The sequence below is a fragment of the Cervus elaphus genome, chromosome 24 (genome assembly GCF_910594005.1).
Source record: "Cervus elaphus chromosome 24, mCerEla1.1, whole genome shotgun sequence".
In the NCBI taxonomy this organism is placed as follows: Eukaryota; Metazoa; Chordata; class Mammalia; order Artiodactyla; family Cervidae; genus Cervus; species Cervus elaphus.
The window spans coordinates 66,107,729-66,129,833 of NC_057838.1; the positions used below are offsets into that span (position 1 = coordinate 66,107,729).

The following is a 22,105-nucleotide window of genomic DNA, read 5'->3' on the forward strand; positions in this document are numbered from 1 at the left end:
CCCAGGTGGCTCCCAGCTCCCTCCTCGTCATCACATTTTGTTCAGGGGAAGTTAGAGCTGCAAGGGACTTTGGGAGATGCTGGGGAGGGGTGGTGAAGCCCCTCCTTTGGCGGGGAGCAAGGGACCAGGAAAGGGAGAGAGGGAGGGGGGAAGGCTGTAAGAATTGGCTCTGGAAGCCTGCCCTGCTGACCTCTGTGGGCACCTCACTAGCTTCAGGCAGACCGTGCTCCTTCCAAGTCTCATCGCAGCAGATCCAGACCCTTAGCCAGCGTTCTGTTCATAGGCTGCCAAGACTCTGCCCTCTCTACACTGCCCCTGGGTGCCTTTCACCCCCTACCCCCACCCTCTCCACCTGCCCATCCATGACACCACGCCCTTCCCCAGACACACCTCGGGCTCCCTCATCACCGTGACTTTGCTGCCAACATACCCTGCTGCCTCCTCTGCCCACTTGAACCCTAAGTCCCCAAGAATTTAATTCTGAATTTTTAAAAATTGTGATAAAATATACATTGCAAAATAAGTGAGTCTCATGGAATATAAATTGTAATCTTAAAGCTTTTTTTAAAGAAAAGAAACATTAAGAAGAGGGTTTGGGAGATGCCTATTTCAAGTTCCCCCTTCCAAGATGCCTCTTCCAGGAAACCTGTTAGCAGAGTGCTTGGGACTAGAGACGTGTCCAAGTTAGCCTCAGTTAATGGGGGTTATTGTCTGGATATAGGAGGATGTAACAGGGCAGAAAGCAGTGTCACTATGATGTTGCCAAGCCCCACGGGGACTGGAGGGTCATGCGTGTCCCCTGGAGCCGTAACCCTGTCTTCTCTGTAGCCGTGACCCCTGCTTCCCGCAGGTGACCGAGATCTCCACTCCTTGCGCTCCACTTTGGCTGTTCCTGCTTTGCCGCTAACTCCTCACTTGACTCCACTCCACCTTTCATTTATTCAGCAAACACTTATTGAGCACCTGTGTGCACCAGGCCCTCCTCCGGGCCCTTGGGGTTTGCCGCAGGACAAAGCAGACAAAGCTGCCCACCCAGGTGGAGCCTGTTCTTCCTCCTGGCTTCTGCTGGCCCGTGACGTCTGTTGTCTCGTGGTTTCTATGGCTCCTGGCTCCTGCAGCCTCGTGGCTTTTGATTTCTGCCTCTGATTCCTACCAACTGCTGCTGCTTTGTATGTGTCACACTCAGCCTTTCCAGAGGGAATCTTAATAGTTCAGTTAACCAGTACCCAGTTGTCCAAAAATTTTGCCCCGTGAAGGAGGGTCAAAGGCTCTTCTGGGCGGTGAGGGACAGGGATGAACAAAATAGACAGTCTTGGAACTTCCCTGGCGGTCCAGTGGTTAAGACTCTTGCCTTCCAAAGCAGGAGGTGTGAGTTCAGTCCCAAGTCAGGGAACTAAGATCCGCCCCCCGGGCCACCGGCTGCAGCCAGAAAAAAAAAGCTTAAAACAGAAACAAAATGTACAGTCCTGCCTTCCTAGGACTTATAGTCTAGTGGAGACCCAGGCAAGAGATACATCTGACATATGTATGACCTGAGTGTTGAGCAGTCACAGATAAACAGGGCGGGTGAGTGGGAGGGGTCGTTTATATATGGTGGGAGAGATGGCATTTGAATCACGAGGAATTGAATCATGCTTGTGTCTGAAAGCATGTATCCTGGGCAGAGGGAACAGCAAGGGTCCTGGGCTGGAAGTGATTTAGGATGTTTTTGGAAGAATGTCCAGTGGCTGGAGCAGTGAATAAGGGTGAGTGTAGGGGATGAGGTCAGAGAGGTCATGAGTCCTTGGGTCCTTGGGTCAAGGGTCCTGAGGTCCCCTTGTTGGCTAGTGTGAGGACCTGGCTTTGCTTGGGAAGATCTTGGGGGTCACTGGAGGGTTTGGGGCCTCTGATGACAGGATGAGGTGTGTGATGAGAGGCATCTCCCAGCCCGCCGTGCAGAGAAGATGGAAAGGACGAGGAACAGTGCCCCAGCGACTCCGAGGGAGGCTCGCTGGCCTTCGAGCCGGGGCTGAGGTGGCCAGGCCAGGGTGAAATGTGGACTCGCTGGGAAGGGTCAGCTTCCAGGTCTAGTCTGAAGGTAGAGCTGAGCATAATGGGGGTGTGTCTCTGAGGCATTTCCCCCAGTCACCAGGTCGGTGGAAGTACCACCCGATTTCTGCTCCTGGGGTGCTCGGCGTGGGTGGTGGTTGTCGTGCAGTCGCTCAGTCCTGTCCGACTCTGTGACCCCGTGAAGTGCAGCACGCCAGGCCTCCCTGTCCTTCACCATCTCCTGCAGTTTGTCCAAATTCACGCCCATTGCGTCAGTGATGCCATCCAACCTTCTCATCCTCTGTCGTCCCCTTCTCCTCCTGCCTTCAATCTTTCCCAGCATCAGGGTCTTTTCCAGTGAGCTCAGCGTGGGTGCCACGGCCGGCTTTCCTGATCTGTCACAAGAGGAGGCTAAGTGTATCTCCCTCCCAGGGTCCCTGGCAGCACGCAGGGCCCTCGTGGGGCTCCTGGCCTGAAGTGGATGCCCAGCAGATGAGAGCTGTCGTCCTCAAGAGCACTGGGTCGGGGGCAGCATGCCAGGGGGAGTGCTGGGCCGACTTCCCCCAGTGCATCCGGGCAGCTGTGTCTCTCCTTGTCTGGGAACCTTGGGATGGGAGTCTCCCCACTTGGAAACAGAGGAGCAGACCCCTTTCCTGAACCCCAGCCAAGAGCTCAGGGCTTCTCCCAATCCACCTCAGTCCTCCCAGCCCCTTGGAGCAATGGGACTCACCACCCCATTTTGCAGAGTCTGGGAGAGGTGAAGGGATTCACCCAAGGGCCTGTGGGCCCCATGGCAGAGCTCCGGCCCGAGCAGCTGAGCCCTGGCCAAGAGGCAAGAAGTGAATAAAGGCCTGGACTTGGGATCCACGGAAACCTGAGTTCGAATCCTGGCTCTGCTGACTGGCTGTACTTACGACCCTGGCCACGGCCTTTCCTTGCCCTGTGCCTCAGTCGCCTCATCTGTAAAATGGGATAATAATGGGTTTCTTGCCTGACTGGGGTGAGGTGTGAGGGAGGCGATGGATACGAAGCCTTGGACGGGACCTGCGCGGAGTGGGCACTCATCTGCTGAGCGTCTCCTCTCACCCCCAGGCCTGCGTGTCTGCGGCTCCCGCCTGGCATTCCTGCCAGCGTTTTGAAGTAGATGCCTCGTTGCCAGACGCTGCCATGGAAACCAAGGGATGGGGGAACAGGCGAGGTCCAGAGGAGGTGTGGGGGAGGGGACGTCCTTCCCACGGTCACCCTCTGACCCACCGCAGCTGGCTCGTTGTAGCAGGGATGGTTCAGAGGAACAGAGCAGGGGTGGGAATTGAGGCCCTCTGCCGCCATGGAGACAAAGGCCGCTGGGGTCCCCACCCCACCGAGGCTTTGTTCCTGTAGGGAGTGTGGGGTACACAGGGCCCTCCCACCTACGGGGCCACGTGCAGGCACCCCCCCGGGCCCCCCGAGGCCTGGGCCAGCTGGAGCGGGACGTGACTCATTTCTACAATCCCTTGTCCCTCTGCCTGTCCCTCTTCAAGAGGCGATGCAGTCACTGTCTTCTTCTCTTTGAAAGAGCCTCCCCACCCCATCGCCATCAGGTCAAAGCCGATGGCACTTCTGGCTGCTTCTCTGAATACGGGTCAGAGGGAGGTGCTTGCTGCCTTGCAGGCAGGGACAGTTCTGGTCCCCCATCCCTGTGTCCTTCTACCCTGCCACCTCCTCCTCTCCAGCGTGTGACCATTGTCAAGCCGGTCCCTCCCCCGTTTCGAATGCAAACCTCTAGCTTTGCGGCGCAGAGAGCTCAGCAGAGAGGCCCCTGCTCTTGATATCATGCAGGGCTGTGTCGGGACCCCCACGTGTGTGGCCGCTTAGCTGCTGTGGACAGCTTGCTGGTCCTGTGAGTCTCAGGTTTCTTATCTGTTCAAGGGGGCTGATGCTGAACCCACATCACAGGATTCAACGAGTTAATCCAGGTGAGACATCCGCAGACTGCATTACTATTATTACCACTCTTTGCAACCTCAGGCTCCTCTGTCCATGGGGACTCTCCAGGCAAGAATACTGGAGTGCGTAGCCATTCCCTTCTCCAGGGCATCTTACCAACCCAGGGATCAAACCTGGGTCTCCTGCATTGCAGGCAGATTCTTTACCAACTGAACCACCAGGGAAGCCCTGTCATTTCACACTTTTCTTTAAACTTGGGAACAAGGAAGGCAGCAGAAGACACACATACACATATTTTGTTTATAAAATTAAATCATTTTTCTTTAAGAGGAAAGAAACCCTTCCCTTAGAGAAGTTGCCAGCTTTGAATCAGTTCCACAAATACTTATGGTGTACCTACTGTGTGCAGACTCTGTGCTGGGCATTGGGGAGACAGAAAGAGCAAGGCATGATCTATGCTTGTGAACCTCCAGCCTGGTGGGGAAAGCAGACCCAGACTCAGGCAGTCTCCATATAATAAGATACGTGTTATGGTCTCCATGTCCCCAGGGTTAGGTGTGTGCAGAAACTGCTCTGGGGGTGGAGGGGCGGGGCGCTCATCTCAGCCTGAGGATGTGCCAGCAGGGTTTTCAAAGATGAGCCGGTCTTAATTCAGCAGACTAAGGTGAGAAGAGCTTTCAGGAGAAGATACAGCCTGAGCAGAGCAACATAACATCCAAAATAGTGTGATATGTGCAGGAAACTATAAAGAATTAGGCTTGCCAGACGTAAAGTAAAGCTTAAGGGCAGGAGGTGGTGGGAGGTGGACCCTCCTAGGGAAAGAAGCAGGGTCATCAGGGCTGGCCTCCTTCCCTGTCTTGGTCTAATCTGGAACATTTTATTTTAATCAATTAATTTTTCATTTGGCTGCACGGCACGTGGAATCTTAGTTCCCTGACCAGGAATTGAACCTGCACCCTCTGCTTTGGAAGTTTGGATTCTTAACCACTGGACCACGAGGGAAGTCCCTACTTGTTCTCTTGAGAAAGGGAAGTGTTGTATTAGTTGCTCACTTATGTCCAGCTCTCTTGCAACCCCATGGACTATAGATCCCCAAGCCCCTCTGTCCATGGAATTCTCCAGGCAAGAATACTACAGAGAGTTGACATTCCCTTCTCCAGGGAATCTTCCCCATCCAGGGATCAAACTTGGGTCTTCCTCATTGCAGGCAGATTCTTACTGGCTGAGCCACCTGGGAAGCCCCCTGAGAAGGGGAAAATGACTGCAGAGTCTCCCCCACTTCCAGAGACCTTGAAAATCAGGGTCGGCGGTCTAGACTTCTGCTGCGGGCACTAGGGAGCCACAGAGAGTTCTTAGGAGTGACGAGTTGGACGCTGCCTGTTGCAAGACTGCTCTGCCAGCAGGGAGGAGGTGGCAGGAAGTGTCTGGACGCATGAGCACAGAGGCTGACATAGGCGCCCAAGTGACAAAGACAAGGCCTGGTCCAGCCAGTGGCCTTCTTTGGTCAACTGCATTCGGCCTTAGAGGGTCTGTCCTTTTTCCTGCTAAGTGGGCAATGGTTCAAAGGATTCTGAGTTCATAACCTAACTAGTTTGCTGGCAACTCAAGTAGCAGCTGAGTGTAGAGCAGCAACTCAAAACTGGCTGGAAGAGAATTTGGAACCCTCTGTGGACCATATGTGACCAGTGAGGTCATCTGTTTAGATCTGGATGGCTTTGGAGCTGCCGGCTGGAGTCCCAGCCATTAATGGGAACCCCTCCTTATGCTCCCATTGGCCCCTGGAGTGAACACAGTGACTACTGAGGGACTCGCACCCAGCGCCCCGCTGGGGACAGGGAACAAGAGGAGGAGCAGTACCTCAGACGTCCTTAGGTTGTTTTTGGTGAATCTTCTGGGAATAAACAGAAGAGCAGTGATTCCCAAAAGTCACTTTTTGGAACCCTAGCTATAAGGAAGGTCCATGGCTGAAGAAGTTTGGAAATGCAGTGCATCACATCCCCTTCTTAGGGATTCAGAATTCTCAGGAAAGGGTGGAGACGTTGGGTCAGACAGAACTTGACTTTTAATCACAGTCATACTTTACTGTGTGATTTTGGGCAGTGAACGTCACTTCTTGGCTTGATTAAGTCTCCCTGTGGGCAAAATGCGGCAGTACTGATGACCTGAAGTTTTATGAGGATTCATGAGACACCTATGAAAGAAAAGTTATGACCAACCTAGACAGCATATTAAAAAGCAAAGACATTACTTTGCTAACAAAGGCCCATGTAGTCAAAGCTACGGTTTTTTTCAGTAGTCATGTATGGATATGAGAGTTGGACCGTAAACAAGGCTGAATGCTGAAGGACTGATGCTTTTGAACTGTGGTGTTGGAGAAGACTCTTGAGAGTCCCTTAGACTGCAAGGAGATCCAACCAGTCCATCATAAAGGGAATCAACCCTGAATATTCATGGGAAAGATTGATGCTGAAGCTGAAGCTCCAATACTTTGGCCACCTGATGCAAAGAGCCGACTCATTGGAAAAGACCCTGATGCTGGGAAAGATTGAGGACAAGAGGAGAAGGGGGCAGCAGAGGATGAGATGGTTGGGCATGAATTGGAGCATACTCTGGGAGAGAGTGGAGGAGGCTGGTATGCTGGGGTCTATGAGGTCACAAAGAGTTGGACATGACTTAGTGACTGAACAATAACAATGAAATAACATACAACACATGGTTTGTACTTTAGAAGGCACCAAATAAAAGATAGCTATAAAATTAGTTATACTTTTAATATTATTGAATCATTATAGTTATAAAAATCTATTTTAAATATGTAAATTTTTATCTTATTTTACCTTTAAAGGCCCTGAGAAGTCATGCGGTAATGTCTGCTTGACTTTGCTTACTCGGTGTTTCTGAGATATATGATCTTGGAGTCTTCTTTTTCACTTAACATATAGTTCTTTCCTAAGGAATTCGTGCTCTGTGGGACTCTGGGAAATACTGATTTTTGTGTTTTTGGAATTGTCTGGAGAAGTCAGTGTCTCTGACCCAGGATCCAGTCCAAACATGGATGCTTCCAGATGTAAAGAGCTGTTTTCCATCCTCAGTTTCTCCTCTATCTCCTCTCCCCCCGAGATCGTCACTCAGGAAGAAAGGTATGGCTCGCCATGCCAGGATTGTAGGGCTTAGAAATAGGGGAAGAGACCTGAGAATCTAGCCCAGGCCTTGGAAAACTCCTGCTCATTCTTCAGTATCCCATTTCGATGTTAACCTTTCTCAGAAGCCTTCCTGCCTTGCCCAGGTAGACTTAGCCATTCCCACATGACAAGGCCAATGGCCTCTAGCACATAACTCACGCTCACCGTGGATCACGTCGGAACTGCAGTTATCTGTTATATGACTGTCCCTCCCAGCCGGACCACGAACTTCTTCAGGGTGGGCCCCGTGTGTGCCATTTCAGAGCTCTCACATAGCACTTGATCAAGACCATATTTCATCCATCACCTTGCAGGGAGTCCCAACGACTCCGCCAGTGACTGGAGGACTGAAGAGGTGGCTCTGGGTCTTCTGAGGCTGGGAGGGGCCGTCTCAGCTCTGACAACTGTGCTGGTTCCCTTTGCCTTGGGGTCAAGACCTTCCTGGGGTCCCTAAGAGCAGAGGTCCCGGGGGAGTGCGGGAGGCAGGAGATGAACTCTGGGATTCCTGCTGTGGAAGGGTGGAGAGAACCACAGAGGAACGGCGATGAGAAAGGCAGCTCCCAGCATCCACTCTAGAGTTCATGCCCTGCGACCTGCCATGTGGGTGGCTTGTTGAGAGCTGGGTGAGGTCCTCTAGATGCTAACTTAACCTTGGAAGGAGACAGCTCTTCAGGCTAGGGTGGGCCAGTGCAGAAGGGCTGTTCTGGAGGCTTGAGGCCAGAGCTGAAAGCTGAGAGGCTAATCCTGCTGGCCCCCACAGCCGGGGGACTCGGCAAAGGGCATGCCAGGGCCCCAGCAGTGGTGGGGGGTGAGCACAGGCCGGTGAGCTGGAAGCCAGTGGGGAGACTCGGGGAGCTGCTGGGCAATAGTCTGCTCGCCCGTCACCACCCACGGCAACATTCAGTAGAGGGTGAGGCCTGACTCGGGGGATCTTAGTTATCATGTTAGTTATGGTGGTTAGTCATGTAAGTTATCACGGTTAGTTATCTTAGTTATCGTGGATCCAACAGGGGTCTTAGTTATCATGGTTCGTGTGGATCAGTGTCTGGAGATCCAGGATGCTGAGGCGGACTGGATATGTGGGGAGTGGGGGGTGCTAATGCCCAGTCCATCTCAGGGTTCCATCTGGGGAGGATTCCTTGAAGAGAGAATAATAACAGCACTGACAATGATGATAGCAACCTCTCTTAGCACTCAGCGCTTAACTGGCATCTTTCTGTAGCCAACCTCTGGGATTCCGTGGTAGCTCAAACGGTAGAGAGTCTGCCTGCAATGCAGGAGACCCAGGTTCGAACCCTGGGTCAGGAAGATCCCCTGGAGAAGGAAATGGCAGTGTTCTTGCCTGGAAAATCCCATGGATGGAGGAGCCTGGCAGGCTACAGTCCATGGGGTCACAAAGAGTCAGACACGACTGACTGACTTCACTTGTAGTCACGCTCATGTAACCCCCACTATAACCCTCTGTCAATTTCCCTGGTGGCTCAGATGGTAAAGAGTCTGCCTGCAATGCGGGAGACCCAGGTTTGATCCCTGGGTAAGAAAAATCCCCTGCAGAAGGGAATGACTACCCACTCCAGTATTCTTGCCTGGAGAATCCCACGGATAGAGGACTGTGGCCTGAGGGCCACAGTCCATGGGTCTCAAAGAGTCAGAAACAACTGAGTGACTAACATTTTATAACCCTCTGAGGTGGGTATTTTATCCCCATTTTGCAGATGAGGATGCTGAGAATTAGCAAGAGTATATGTATTCCCCTGGGTCATATAGACAGTAAGCAACAGCTCTGAGTTTTACATTTCAGTCCTTCTGCCTCCCAAGCCCTGTCTCTGATCTTTAGGCTGTGCTATCTGTCATCCCGAGGAAAATAGGGTAGATTCCCAGTTGTCTGGATCCTGTCAGCGGCTCTGAATCCTTCAATGCCCCCTTTACAACAAATAGTTTGTGATCCCTCTTTATAATCCTGAAAGACAGTTCATGCATAGACCGTACCGTTTATCTACAAATACTAAGAACAGTAATAACAATACTATGCCAATCAGATGGTAAAGGAGAAATAAAAGGAAGGCCATTTGTAATGAAATAGAAATATATATTTCACTAGATAAATGCTTGGGCATGTCCACACTTGAAGATTTTCTGAAGCAGTTGATGCCTGTAGTCATGGCTAAAATTGAGTAAATACAGAGTTGCCAGAGCAGATGGGTCTAGGTGTGTTGAATGGGCAACTCAAACACTGCTGAAAAACCTCCAAACAGAATCCTGTATCACTTTCCCTCAGCTTACATCATCAGAGCAATCATAGACAATCTAGAGTGGATTAAAGCTGTGCAGTGAGTTTTTCTCTTCATAGGAAATAGATTGGGAGAGTTGGATTTAGATGATTATAAACAAGTTTTGGGGGCTTCCCTTGTGGCTCAGCTGGTAAAGAATTTGCCTGCAATTTGGGAGACCTGAGTTCGATCCCTGGGTTGGGAAGATCCCCTGGAGAAGGGAAAGGTTACCCACTCCAGTATTCTGGCCTGGAAAATTCCGTGGACTGTACAGTCCATGGGGTCGCAAAGAGTTGGACATGATTGAGCAAATTTCACGCCAACAGGTTTTTCTACCTGCATATCTTCCAGGGGACATTTGGAACATGGCAGGACAGAAGACAAGGGCCGCTACCCACTCATGCCAATTGTGTCCTCCAAAGCAATGTGATAACTCAGGATGACCTCTGTGTTCCCAGAAGGCAGTTGGTGTTGCTGTTCAGTTGCCCAGTCATGTCCATCTTTTCGTGACCCCATGGACTGCAGCACGCCAGACTTCCCTGTCCTTCGCTATCTCCCAGAGTTTGCCCAAATTCATGTCCATTGAGTTGGTGATGCCATCCAACCATCTCATCCTCTGCTTCCCTCTTCTCCTCCTGCCCTCAGTCTTTCCCAGCATCAGGGTCTTTTCCAGTAAGTCGACTCTTCACATCAGGTGGCCAAAGTATTGGCGCTTCAGCTTCAATCCTTCCAATGAATCTTCAGGGTTGATTTCCTTTAGGATTGACTACTTTGATCTCCTTGTTGTTCAACGGACTCTCAAGAGTCTTCTCCAACACCACATTTCAAAAGCATCAGTTTTTTGGTGCTCAGCCTTCTTTATGGTCCAACTCTCACATCCGTATGTGACTACTGGAAAAACCATAGCTTTGACTATATACATCTTTGTTGGCAAAGTAATGTCTCTGCTTTTTAATACACTGTCTAGGTTTATCATAGGTTTCCTTCCAAGGAGCAAGCATCTTTTTCCAAGGAGCTGCCAGAAGGTGGTACCTCTCCCCCATCACTACTCCCCCACTAAAAGCTACTCTCCTGGGTTATCATGGTAGGGCAGGGTGGGGTCTGAAGTTTAGAGAGGCACGCGGGCACTCACGGTTCCCACTCTTCCAACTCACAGTGAATTTCAGGCCTGCTGCCCACAGGTCTAGACGCTACCTCCTGGTTCACCTGATGAATAGTAGCCAGTGTCTCAGGTTGGCCTGGGGACTGTAACAGGCTAAGCCTGTAACCATGTAAGAAAATGGGAAAGAAATGAATGAACACTGAGTGTGTACTCTCAGTTGGGCACGAGGTCATTCAAACAGTACCAACTCTGAAGGGATTTATTTCTACCATACTTTAAAAAGTTGTAATTTGGGGGACTAATGAAATGGGAGTCTCAAGATAGACAGTATTGTATAGTGTTCAGAGGACAACTGACACTCAAGCACAACCCCAATCCTACTCTTCATCCGTCAAGTAAATTTGAAAGGGCATTTCTCTCATGCTTTCAGGTAAACTCCTACTCATCCCTCAAAACCCAGCTCCAATTTCACCTTTTTTGTAACTTATTCCCAACTCCTCCAGTGTGAGGGAGTGTTCCCTCCTCTGGGCTCCCGTCCATAAATCTCACTATGACAGTTACCACCCTGCGTGGTGGCTCCTGCCCTGTCTCTCTCCCCTAGTTCATGATGTGCTCCTTGAGTGTAGAGACCTTCTCTGATTCATTTTTGAGACCACCCCTGGCACCTTCCCTTCACCCGCAATGCCAAACACAACGTCAGCCAGCTGCATCACAGGCATGAATAAGTGGAGACCGAAGGAATGTTTGATTGAATCAACTCACTTTGCCTGCTAAGCTATTCTCAAAGCAGATCCTTTGTGCTGGGTGACTAAGTGGAACAGGTCACAGTCACCTGGGATTTCGTGGCGGTTGATGGCCTCTCTTTAAACACTGCAGCTTCCCTGTTAGCACCGGTAGAGACAGGAGTCAGCATGTCCCTGCCTCTGTCCAGCCTCCCTCTGAAGAGGTTTATCCAAAACATTTCCCTCCGTAGGGGTTTCTTTCAAGCACATCTGTATCCTGCGGTCATGTCTGTTAACTGGGTCCCTCCACCCCCTAGCCAGAGCTGTCAGCAGCAGAGAAGAGGTGCTTGATTGCATTTAACTCCAGGCCACAGAGGGAGGGGCTGTGCTTGCCAGCCCCCGTCATCACCCCACAGCCCCCAGTGCCCACCTCATGCCTGCTTTTTCCTCTTCTGTCTTCCCTGGGATCTGGCTCACTGACCATCCTCCTCTTCCTCTGTCTCTGCTTGTCATCCCAACCCCTCTGGGCCATGTGCTAGGAACTTCCCCAGCCCAGGCTATGAGCACATCTTTCTGGAAGAGGGTGAGGAGGTCATGGGCTTTGGGGACAGACCTGGGGATAAGCCCCAGATTCTTTATTTCCTAGTTAGGTGCCCGAGGCGGGCGGTGTTGATTCTCCACCCAGAGCCCTTGGATCCTTTGCAGTGTCTGGGAAACGTGCCTCCAATCGGGCTGTGCTTTTGCCTCCAAAGGCTTGCACCTGCATCCCTCCTCTGGAGGCTGCTGTTGGGCTGCGAGCCATTTGTCCACAAGTGCAGAATCCTAGACACGCCTGGGGATGTCCACCTCCCACCCCCATCCCTGAGGCCCTTGACCAAAGGCTCTTGGATGTGCAGGGGCCGATTCTGTCTCTCGCTTGCCAAGCCTGGGGCTGACTCACACTGCAGGGAGGGCAGGACTCTGCCTTCCATGCCCGCCTTCTCTGCTGGGTCCGCCCCCGCCCCCTCTCCACCTTCTCCTTGGAGCACTTCATACAGCTCCCATCTCTGGGTCTGCTTCTGGGGAGCATGAATCAGGACAGTGACTTGGGCAGGTCATCGCACATTTCGGAGGCTCGGCTTTCTCATCTGTGACTTGGAGTTAGTCATGTATGTTTCTTAGACTTGTTGGCAGGATTAGATAAAACAGTGTATGAGGTGCCTGGTGTGGGACAAGTAGCGAATCCGCAGGTCCTGTTAGTGATCCCTCTTTTCAGAAAGTCAGCCTGGGTCACTGGCCTGGGAATGGGAGGCCTGAGTCATGTTCTAAAGTAGCTGATTATCCTTTAGTAAGTCTCTCTGCTTCTCTAGGCCTCAGACTTTTTTCCTTCTTTTTTTTTTAAAATAGCTTTATTAAGATGTAATTTACATAATGTGTCATCCACTTATTTAAAATGCACAATTCAGGGGTTTCCAGTATGTTCACAGAGAGATATACTACCTTCACTGCAATCTAATTATAGAACATTTTCATCACCCCAAAAAGAAACGCCCACCCATTTAGTCACTCTCCTTTTCCTTCTGCCCCTCCTCAAACCCATGGCAACCACTAATCCACTTTCCGTGTCTATAGATTTCCCTGCTCTGGACATTTCGTGTAAGTGCAGTCATATAACGTGTGGTCTTTGTTGATCGCTCTCTTTGACTCAGTATAATATTTTCGAGGTTCATCGATGTTGTGTCACATGTCAGCACTTCATTCCTTTTCGTGGCTGAATAATATTCCATTACATGGATGTACCACACTTTGTCTATCCATCCACTGGTTGATGAACATTTAGGTTGTTCCCATTTCTTGGCTATTGTTTATAGTGCTGCTGTGAACAGATTTTTTTTTGTATGGAAAAAGGGCTTTATTTCTCTCAGGTATATACGTATGTATTTAGGAGTAGAGTTTCTGTGTTATATGGTAACTGTATCTTTAACTTTTCGAGGGATCGCCTGTTTTCCAAAGAGCCTGCCCCATTTTACAAGCTTATCAGCATGTTTGAAGGTTTCAGTTTTTCCATATCTTTGACAGCACCTGTTATTGTGTGTTTGATTGTCTCCACCCCAGTGTGGGTAAAGTGATGTCTCACTGTGGTTTTATGTGCATTTCCCTGATAGCTAATGACATTCAGCATTCTTCCATGTACTTACTGACTGTTTGCATAGGTTCTATGGAGAATGCCTATTCAGGGTCTTTGCTCACTCTATAGTTGGGTTATGTGTATTCTTACTGTTGATTTGTGAGTTCTTTCTGTTATGTGGATATTGGTCCCTTATCGGCTACCTGAGGCCTCGGTTCTCTTGGTTGTGGCTGCTTTATTTCTCAGATTGGAAACAACCTATGTAAGGAACCCCGCACACCCTGCGTAGCTGTCGTTGTTCAGTCACTAGATCGAGTCGGACTCTCTGTGACCCCATGAGTTGCAGCACTCCAGGCTTCCCTGTCCTCCACTGTTTGCTCATAGTGGCTGTTAGCTGTTGTCATTAATAGAACATTCTTTTAATCCCCAGCATCAGATAAACCTCTAGACATCATCTGATCTGATCCTCCGCTCCATCTACCCATTTCACAGATGAAGCGACTCAGGCCGGAGGGAGGACGTTGCTTCCTGCTCTTGGCTTCAGAAATGGCTTAAAGCAGATCTGGGATGGAGCCCAGATCGTGTGGGCAGGTCACCTCCTCTCCTTGCACCTCAGTGGTTTCATCTCAAAATGGAGATGACGGAGGGGTTCAGCTAGCTGACACTGAGCATCTCATGTGTGCAAGCCCTGTCTGAAAAAAGCCATCCTGCCCAGGCCTCCCGTTTCACCAAGTCCTACATGTCCCTACCTGCCCATTTCACAGATGTGGAAACTGATGCTCAGAGAAGTAAAGCCCCTTACCCGAGGGCTCGGGTCTAGACAGTGACAGCACCAGGATTCAGCCCCAGGATTTTCCAGCCCCAGTGCCCATCCTAGCTTTTGCTGTGCCTCCTGGGAAGCACTTTCCCCTTTTTCTTCCTCTTCTGATATTCACTGTGGTTATTTCATACGCTCTCAAATGACCACAGAGGAAACCTGAGGAAAAAAAAAATCGTTTTATCACTTCTTAGATCTCCTGATCTGATACTTTCAAATGCAGTCCAGGCTCAGCTGAGAACCACCCCCAGCCTGGATTGTGCTGAGTTTGGGGGCAAAGATCCCTTGGGCCTCCCCTTCTAGAAGTCAAGCAAATCTGCCTCCTCACTGGGGGTGGAGGTGGGGTCCTTGGGACAGGGGCTGGGTCTCTTTCACCGCTGTGTCCCCAGTGCCCAGCACAGGAAACCATCAGAGCTGGTTCTCAGGCAGTGCTTGGTGAATAATGGCAGTTCATCATTGGCAAAGACCCTGATGCTGGGAAAGACTGAAGGCCAAAGGAGAAGAGGGAGGCAGGGGATGCGATGCTTAGATAGCATCACCGACTCAGTGGACAGGAATCTGAGCGAACTCCAGGAGACGGTGAAGGACAGAGGAGCCTGGTGTGCTGCAGTCCATTGAGTTGCAAAGAGCTGGGCACCATTTAGCGACTGAACAACAACAACGGTTGGACAGAGAAGATGCCTTGAGCTTAAGTCTCAACCATAGACAGCCCCTGGCTTTCCACCTCCACCTGGCACATTAATTAATGAAAACAAATAGTTATATAAATGTTACTATATCTGATGGGTACTACTCTAAATCCTTTATATATATTAACTTAGTTAATCCTCACACAGCCCACAAGATAGATATTTCTCTTGTCCCCATCTTACAGATGAAGAAACTGGAACACAGAGAGGTTAAGTCACTTGTCTGAAATGGCACAACTCAGAGGCAGTAGAAGCAGAATCTGAACACACGTGCTCTGGCTCCATGCTCTTTACCACCGAATGCTTCACGCCCTTGCTTAAGAACTGCCAGCGAAGCCCAGCTTGCACCCTGTCCCTCCTTCCCTCCCTCCCATGTGTCTTGAAAGGAGACCCCCTTTCTCCCAGGCAGGCACAGAGGTTCCCAGAGCTCACAGCCTCTCCCGGGGTGTCGGGCACTGTCAGTGGGAGGGCAGGAAGCCCCAGATGATGATTTCCGAACACAAGGAGGAGCCCCACACTCACTGAGACGGGCTCACTGGGGGCGGGCTTTGGCCCTGGGGCTTCCAGCTTTATTTTCCCACTGCATTTAGAGTTTTTCTTAAGAGGAACCATGTTCATAAAAAGGAAAAAAAAAAAAAAAAAACTGTCAGTAACTGCCCATTGGATGGCAGGTCCTAAACAGAACATTCCCAGATAAAAAAAATTAGGCTGTGAAAACATTCAAGTGGTGGTAGGGCTGCACTTTGGATTCAGAAGGTCTGATGCAAGGCCTCTCAATGGGTATTTCTAACAAGCTTCCCTGGAATTTCTTAAGTCTATCAGAGAGGACAGAAGCCTGGAGCATTCACACCGGAGCCCAGGAACCTGCAACTCCTTTTCATCTTTGATGATGAACGCGTCATTCAAGTTCTGTCCTCCAAGTTGCCTCCTCTAGGAAGCCTGCCCTGATTCAAAGTAGCTAATCACTCCTTCCCTTTCTATGTCCATCAGACTTGATATCATAGAATAGTTATTGTATTTGGTCCTTTTGAACAAGAAATGTTTCTTATCTGTCTCTGTGCGTGCGTGCAAAGTCGCTTCAGTTGTGTCTGACTCTTTGTGACCCCATGGACTGTAACCAACCAGGCTTCTCTGTCCATGGGATTCTCCAGGCAACGATACTGGAGTGGGTGGCCCTTGCCTTCTCCAGGAGATCTTCCTGACCCAGGGATCGAACCCGGGTCTCCTGCATTGCACGCAGACTCTTTACCACTGAGCCGCCTAGGAAGCCCCTGCCACTCAGCAACTATTCCATTTGCCAAAGATAAAGCTGACGCTCAATGAGAGTTTGCTGAACAGGCAGATGAACTAAACAGACAGTCCACTTCGGCCATCCAGAGCTCCTTGTGGTCAGGTTTTTAGGCTGAAAAGACCAGATTTCTAACTTTGCCACTTGCTGTCCGTTTTGACTTTGGGCCGTTCGTGCGTTCCATCTGAATCTCAGTTTGCGCATCTGGAAAAAGGGAATGATATTGATCCCTCCCCCGCGGAGGAGCTCACAGGATGTAGGCAGGGAGTGTGACGGTCTTTGTGAAGCTGAGGTGCAGTGCTGGAGTGCGGGAGGGGTGGGCAGATGGCCTGGGGGCTGTGCTGTTCCTGCTCTGGAAGGTGGGTGTTCTGAGAGGCGTTGCTCACAGGACTTCTGGGCTCCGGGCCTGGCCTCCCCTGGGCTCACAGCACTGAGGGTGAGGGCAGATGGAAGTTCCAAAGAGAAGCAAGCAGGTGGCGCCTCCAGGGAACGGCACCCGCTGGGTCTTGGGTGTTGTGTGGAGAACTCAACCTCCAGCCACCTTCCTGGTGTTCCCGCCCCGCCTAGCTTCCCTGCCCTTCCTGCCCATCTTGCAGGGCTCCTCCTGGGCCCCAGGTCCCGTGCCAAGCAGGATGGGGCCTTCCCTGGAAATATGCTACGCCCTTTACAGCTCAGCAGTTCTGAGGTCAGAGCCGATTCCACCCTCTCCTCTTCGGACGACCTGGCCTAGTGAGTCCTGTGTCCTTGGAGTCTGGGTGGACAGATCTCTAGACTGACTCACCGGTTGTTAGAATGTTGCACAGCTGGTAAATCTCTGCCGTGGGGCAGCGTCCTCGGTCATCTTGGCTCTCACTGTGGCACCTTTGCAGGCCTCAGACGATTGCATCCTTGAGACGTAAGTGTCATTATTATCATTACCACTTTGGTGATGGGAGGCTGAGGCATCACGAGGGGAGCTGACTTACCCCAGGGCACACCACTTCACTCCTGAGAAAGCTGGAGTCCAGTCTGGAGACCAGTCAGTGCCTCTGAATGAGGGAGGGAGGAGGGAAAGGCTGTGTGTTAAGCTGTTTATCTCCCTGCTTTGGGGGTCAGGATCTGGGACCTCCCTGACCCCTCTGAACCCCGCCGCAGCGTTAGGAGACCACCCACTTATGGGAGAGAAAGGAGCGCAGGCTAGGAGACCCGGTTTTGGCTTTACCTGCACAACTAGGGTGTTTTGGTTTGATGTGATAATGTACGAAAGTGGCTTCAGAATAAATAGGCAGACAGATACACAGAACAGAGTCCAGAAATAGACTCAAATACATATGGGGATTTGGTATATATTAAAAGGTGACTTTGAAAATCACTGGAGAAAAGACGTTCAGTTGCTGAGTTGCGTCCAACTCTTAGAGACCCTATGTCCTGCAGCACACCAGGCTTCCCTGTCCTTCACTATCTCCTGGAGTTTGCTCAAACTCATGTCCATTGAGTTGGTGATGCTATCTAACCATCTCATCCTCTGTTCCCTGACTTCTCCTGCCCTTAATCTTTCCCACCATCAGAGTCTTTTCCAGTGAGTCAGCTCTTCACATCAGGTAGCCAAAGTATTGGAGCTTCAGCTTTGGCATCAGTCCTTCCAATGAAAATTCAGGACTGATTTCCTTTAGGATTGACTGGTGTGATCTTCTTGCTGTCTAAGGGACTCTCAAGAGTCTTCTCCCCAGGACTGCAGTTTTAAAGCATCAATTCTTCAGCACCAGCCTTCTGTCTGGTCCAACTCTCATATCCATACATGACTACTGGAAAAACCATTGCTTGGACTATATGGACCTCTGTTGGCAAGGTGATGTCTCTGCTTTTTAATGCACTGTCTAGGTTGGTCATAGCTTTTTTCCCAAGGAGCAAGTGTCTTTTAATTTCATGGCTGTAGTCACCATCTGCAGTGATTTTGTAGCCCAAGAAAATAAAATCTGTTTGTTTTTCCACTTTTCCCCCATCTATTTGCCATGAAGTGATGGGATTGGATGCCATGATCTTAGTTATTTGAATGCTGAGTTTTAAGCCAGCCTTTCCCTCTCCTTTTTCACCCTCATCAATAGGCTCTTTAGTTCCTCTTTGCTTTCTACCAGTAGAGTAGTATAATCTGCAGGTCTAAGACTATTGATATTTCTCCTGGCAATCTTGATTCCAGTTTGAGTCATCCAGCCCAGAATTTCATATGATATACTCAGCATAGTAGTTAAATAAGCAAGGTGACAAAACATAGCCTTGATGTACTCTTTTCCCAATTTTGAACCAGTTCATTGTTTCATGTCTGATTGGTTCTAACTGTTCCTTCTTGACCTGCATACAGGTTTCACAGGAGACAGGTAAGATGGCCTTTATTCCCATCTCTTTAAGCATTTTCCACAGTTTGTTGTTAGCCACACAATCAAAGGTTTTCACATAGTCAGTGAAGCAGAAGTAGATGTTTTTCTGGAATTCCCTTGCTTTCTCCATGATCCAACAGATGTTGGTAATTTGATCTCTGGTTCCTCTGCTTTTTTTATATCCAGCGTGTACATCTGAAAGTTCTCAGTTCATGTACTGTTGAAGCCTAGCTTGAAGGATTTTGAGCATTACCTTGCTAGCATGTGAAATGAGTGCAATTGTACTGTAGTTAAACTTTCTTTGGCATTTCTCTTCTTTGGAATTGGAATGAAAACTGACCTTTTCCAGTCCAGTATCACTGCTGAGTTTTCCAAATTTGCTGGCATATTGAGTGCAGCACTTTAACAGCATCATCTTTTAGGATTTTAAATAGCTCAGCTGTAATTCCATCACCTCCACTAGCTTTGTTTGTAGTGATGCTTCCTAAGGCCCACTTTAGTTCACACTGCAGGATGTCTGGCTCTAGGTGAGTGACCACCCCATCATGGTTATCTGGGTTGTTAAGTCCTCTTCGAAAACCACTTTACCTTCTTGCATTTCTTTTTCTTTAGGATGATTTTGCTCACCTCCTCCTGTACAATGTTATGAACCTCCATCCTTAGTTCTTCAGGCTCTCCCTCTTCCAGATCTATTCCCTTGAATTTATTTATCACTTCCACTGTATAATCATAAGAGGTTTGATTTAGGTCATACCTCAATGGCCTAGTGGTTTTCCCTACTTTCTTCAAGTTAAGCCTGAATTGTACAATAAAGAGTTCATGATCTGAACCACAGTCAGCTCCCGGTCTTGTTTTTGCTGACTGTATGGAACCTCTCCCTCTTTGGCTGCAAAGAATGTAATCAGTCTGCTTTCGGTATTGGCCATCTGGTGATGTCCGTGTGTAGATTCGTCTCCTGTGTTGTTGAAAGAGAGTGTTTGCCATGACCAGTGTGTTCTCTTGGCAAAACTCTTTTAGCCTTTGCCCTGCTTCATTTTGTACTCCAAGGCCAAACTTGCCTGTTACTCCAAGTATCTCTTGACTTTCTATTTTGCATTCCAGTTCCCTATGATGAAAGTACATCTTTGTGTGTGTGTGTGTGTGTGTGTGTGTGTGTGTGTGTTAGTTCTAGAATGTCTTGTAGGTCTTCATAGAACCAGTCAACTTCAGCTTCTTCAGCATTAGTGGTTGGGACATTGACTTGAATTAGTGTGATACTGAATGGTTTACCTTGGAAATGAACCAAGATCATTCTGTCATTTTTGAGATTGCACCCAAGTATTGCATTTCAGACTCTTTTGTTGATTATGAGGGCCACTCCATTTCTTCTAAGAAATTCTTGCCCACAGTTGTAGATAGAATGGTCATCTGAATTAAATTTGCCCATTCCCATCTATTTTAGTCCACTGATTCCTAAAACATCATTGTTCATTCTTGCCATTTCCTGCTTGACCATGTCCAGTTTACTTTGATTTATGGACCTGACATTCAAAGTTCCTATGCAATGTTGTTCTTTACAGCATCAGACTTTGCCTTCACCACCAACTGAGTGTCATTTCCGCTTTGGTCCAGCTCTCTTTCTGGAGCTATTTCTCCATTCTTCCCCAGTAGCATATTGGATACTTACCATCCTAGAGAGTTCATCTTCCGGTGTCATATCTTTTGCCTTTTCTTAAGGCAAAATGATTTCATGGGATTCTCAAGCCAAGAATAGTGGAATGGTTTGCAGTTCCCTTCTCCAGTGGACTACATTTTGTCAGAACTCTCCACCATGACCTGTCCATCTTGGGTGGCCTTGCATGGCATGGCTCATAGCTTCGTGGAGTTACACAAGCCCATTAGCCACAACAAGGCTGTCATACATGTGATCATTTTGGTTAGCTCTCTGTGATTATGGTTTTGTTCTGGAGGCTGTTGAATTGTAGTTCTTCTTCTGTCTGCCCTCTGACAGATGAGGTTAAGAGTCTTGTGCAAGCTTCCTGATGGGAGGGACTGGCGTGGGGAACACTCTGTGGGGGTTTGCTCTGGCGGGCAGAGCCTTGTTCAGTAAATCTTTAATTGTCTGCTGATGGGTGGGGCTCTGCTCCCTCCCTATTAGTTGTTTGGCCTGAGGTCTGGAGTCTACAGGCTCTATGGTAGGGCTAATAATTTCAGTTCAGTCGCTCAGTCGGTTCCGACTCTTTGCAACCCTATGGACCACAGCATGCCGGGCCTCCCTGTCCATCACCAACTCCCGGAGTCTACTCAAACTCATGTCCATTGAGTCGGCGATGCCATCCAACCTAATGGTGACCTCCACAAGGACTTATGTCAACAGCTGCCTCCCAGGATGGCTGCTGCCCGTGCTCCTGTCCCCGCAGCAGGCCACTGTTGACCCATGTCCCTGCAGGGTCCCTCAAACACTCACAGTCAGGTCTGGCTCAGTCTCCTGTGGGGATCACTGTTCCTTCCCATGTATCATGATGGGCCCAAGGTTTTGTTTGTACCCCACAAGAGTCTCTGTTTCCCCCAGTCCTATGCAAGTTCTGTAAGCAAATCTTCATTGGCCCTCAAAGTCCGGTTCCCTTGAGGTTCCCAGGTCTCTGGGCATTCCCAGTGTCTCTGGCGCTGTTTTATAATTGAATTGGCTCCACTAGGTCAGGCCACTTGCCTCCCGTCAGCACAACTGCTGGGCTGGGGTAAAAAAATAAATTACTCAATAAATGGTATTGGAACAGTTGAAGAAACACCTGGAAAATATTAAGTTGGACTGCAGTTTGCTCCTTTTACCAGAATTAATTCCAGATGACTCAGCATGTAAGATTTCTTAAAGCTTAAATACAACTACTTGAGATTTTGAAAATAATCCCGAGATGGAGAAGGTCTTCCAAGGTTTAATGCATAATTTAAAATGTAGGGAAATTTTTTATACATTCTAATACCTAAAAATTTTAAATGTCTTCATCACAATACTATTAGCAAAGTCAAAAGACAAATGAGTTATTTGGGAAAAATAATGACAAGCATAAATCCTAGGAAGCAGCTAATTTTCTTAATATATAAAGAGCCCCTACCAACCAATAATAATAATAATGAATCCAACCTCATAAGGAAAAATGGTCAAAGAAAGTGAAAAGGAAATACAAATGGTGTTTAACCCTGTGAAATGATACTTGACTTCTCTTATTATAAGTGTAAATTAAACTACAATGAAGTACCATTATAACATATTAGACTGGCAAAAATTTTTTTTTTTCTTTTTTTTTTTTTTTTTTTTTTTAGACTGGCAAAAATTTTAAGGTTAGACAAAACACCCTGTTGTCAAGGTTGTGCAGAATCAGATACCCTCATAAATTGTGGATGTTGTACAAATACTTATAGCCTTCAGGGAGATTACTTTGGATCTTTAAAAAAAAAATTAAATGCGCAAATCGTTTGGCCCAGCAATTCTGCTTCCAGAAATCCATCCTCCAGATAAACTTGTGCCTATGTGAACCAATGATCGTCTGAGGAGAGTCAGAAGTGACAGAAGCTTAGAAAAAGTGAAAGTGAAAATATTAGTTGCTTATTAGTTGCTTGGTCATGTCTGACTCTTTGTGACC

General features: G+C 48.8%; 1 protein-coding gene across 4 annotated transcripts in view; it reads left to right on the forward strand.

Annotated features, from left to right (window-relative positions):
• HRH1 (histamine receptor H1) overlaps nucleotides 1-22,105 on the forward strand; it is a 142,674-nt gene that overhangs the window by 60,198 nt on the left and 60,371 nt on the right. The window contains exon 1 of one of the 4 annotated variants that reach the window (XM_043886458.1): nucleotides 17,008-17,026. The exons of the other annotated variants lie outside the window; for them this stretch is intronic. The gene's annotated coding sequence lies outside the window, so the exon portion shown is untranslated. Of the gene's footprint in view, nucleotides 1-17,007; nucleotides 17,027-22,105 lie in introns of those variants that run through there. 4 annotated transcript variants of the gene reach the window in all.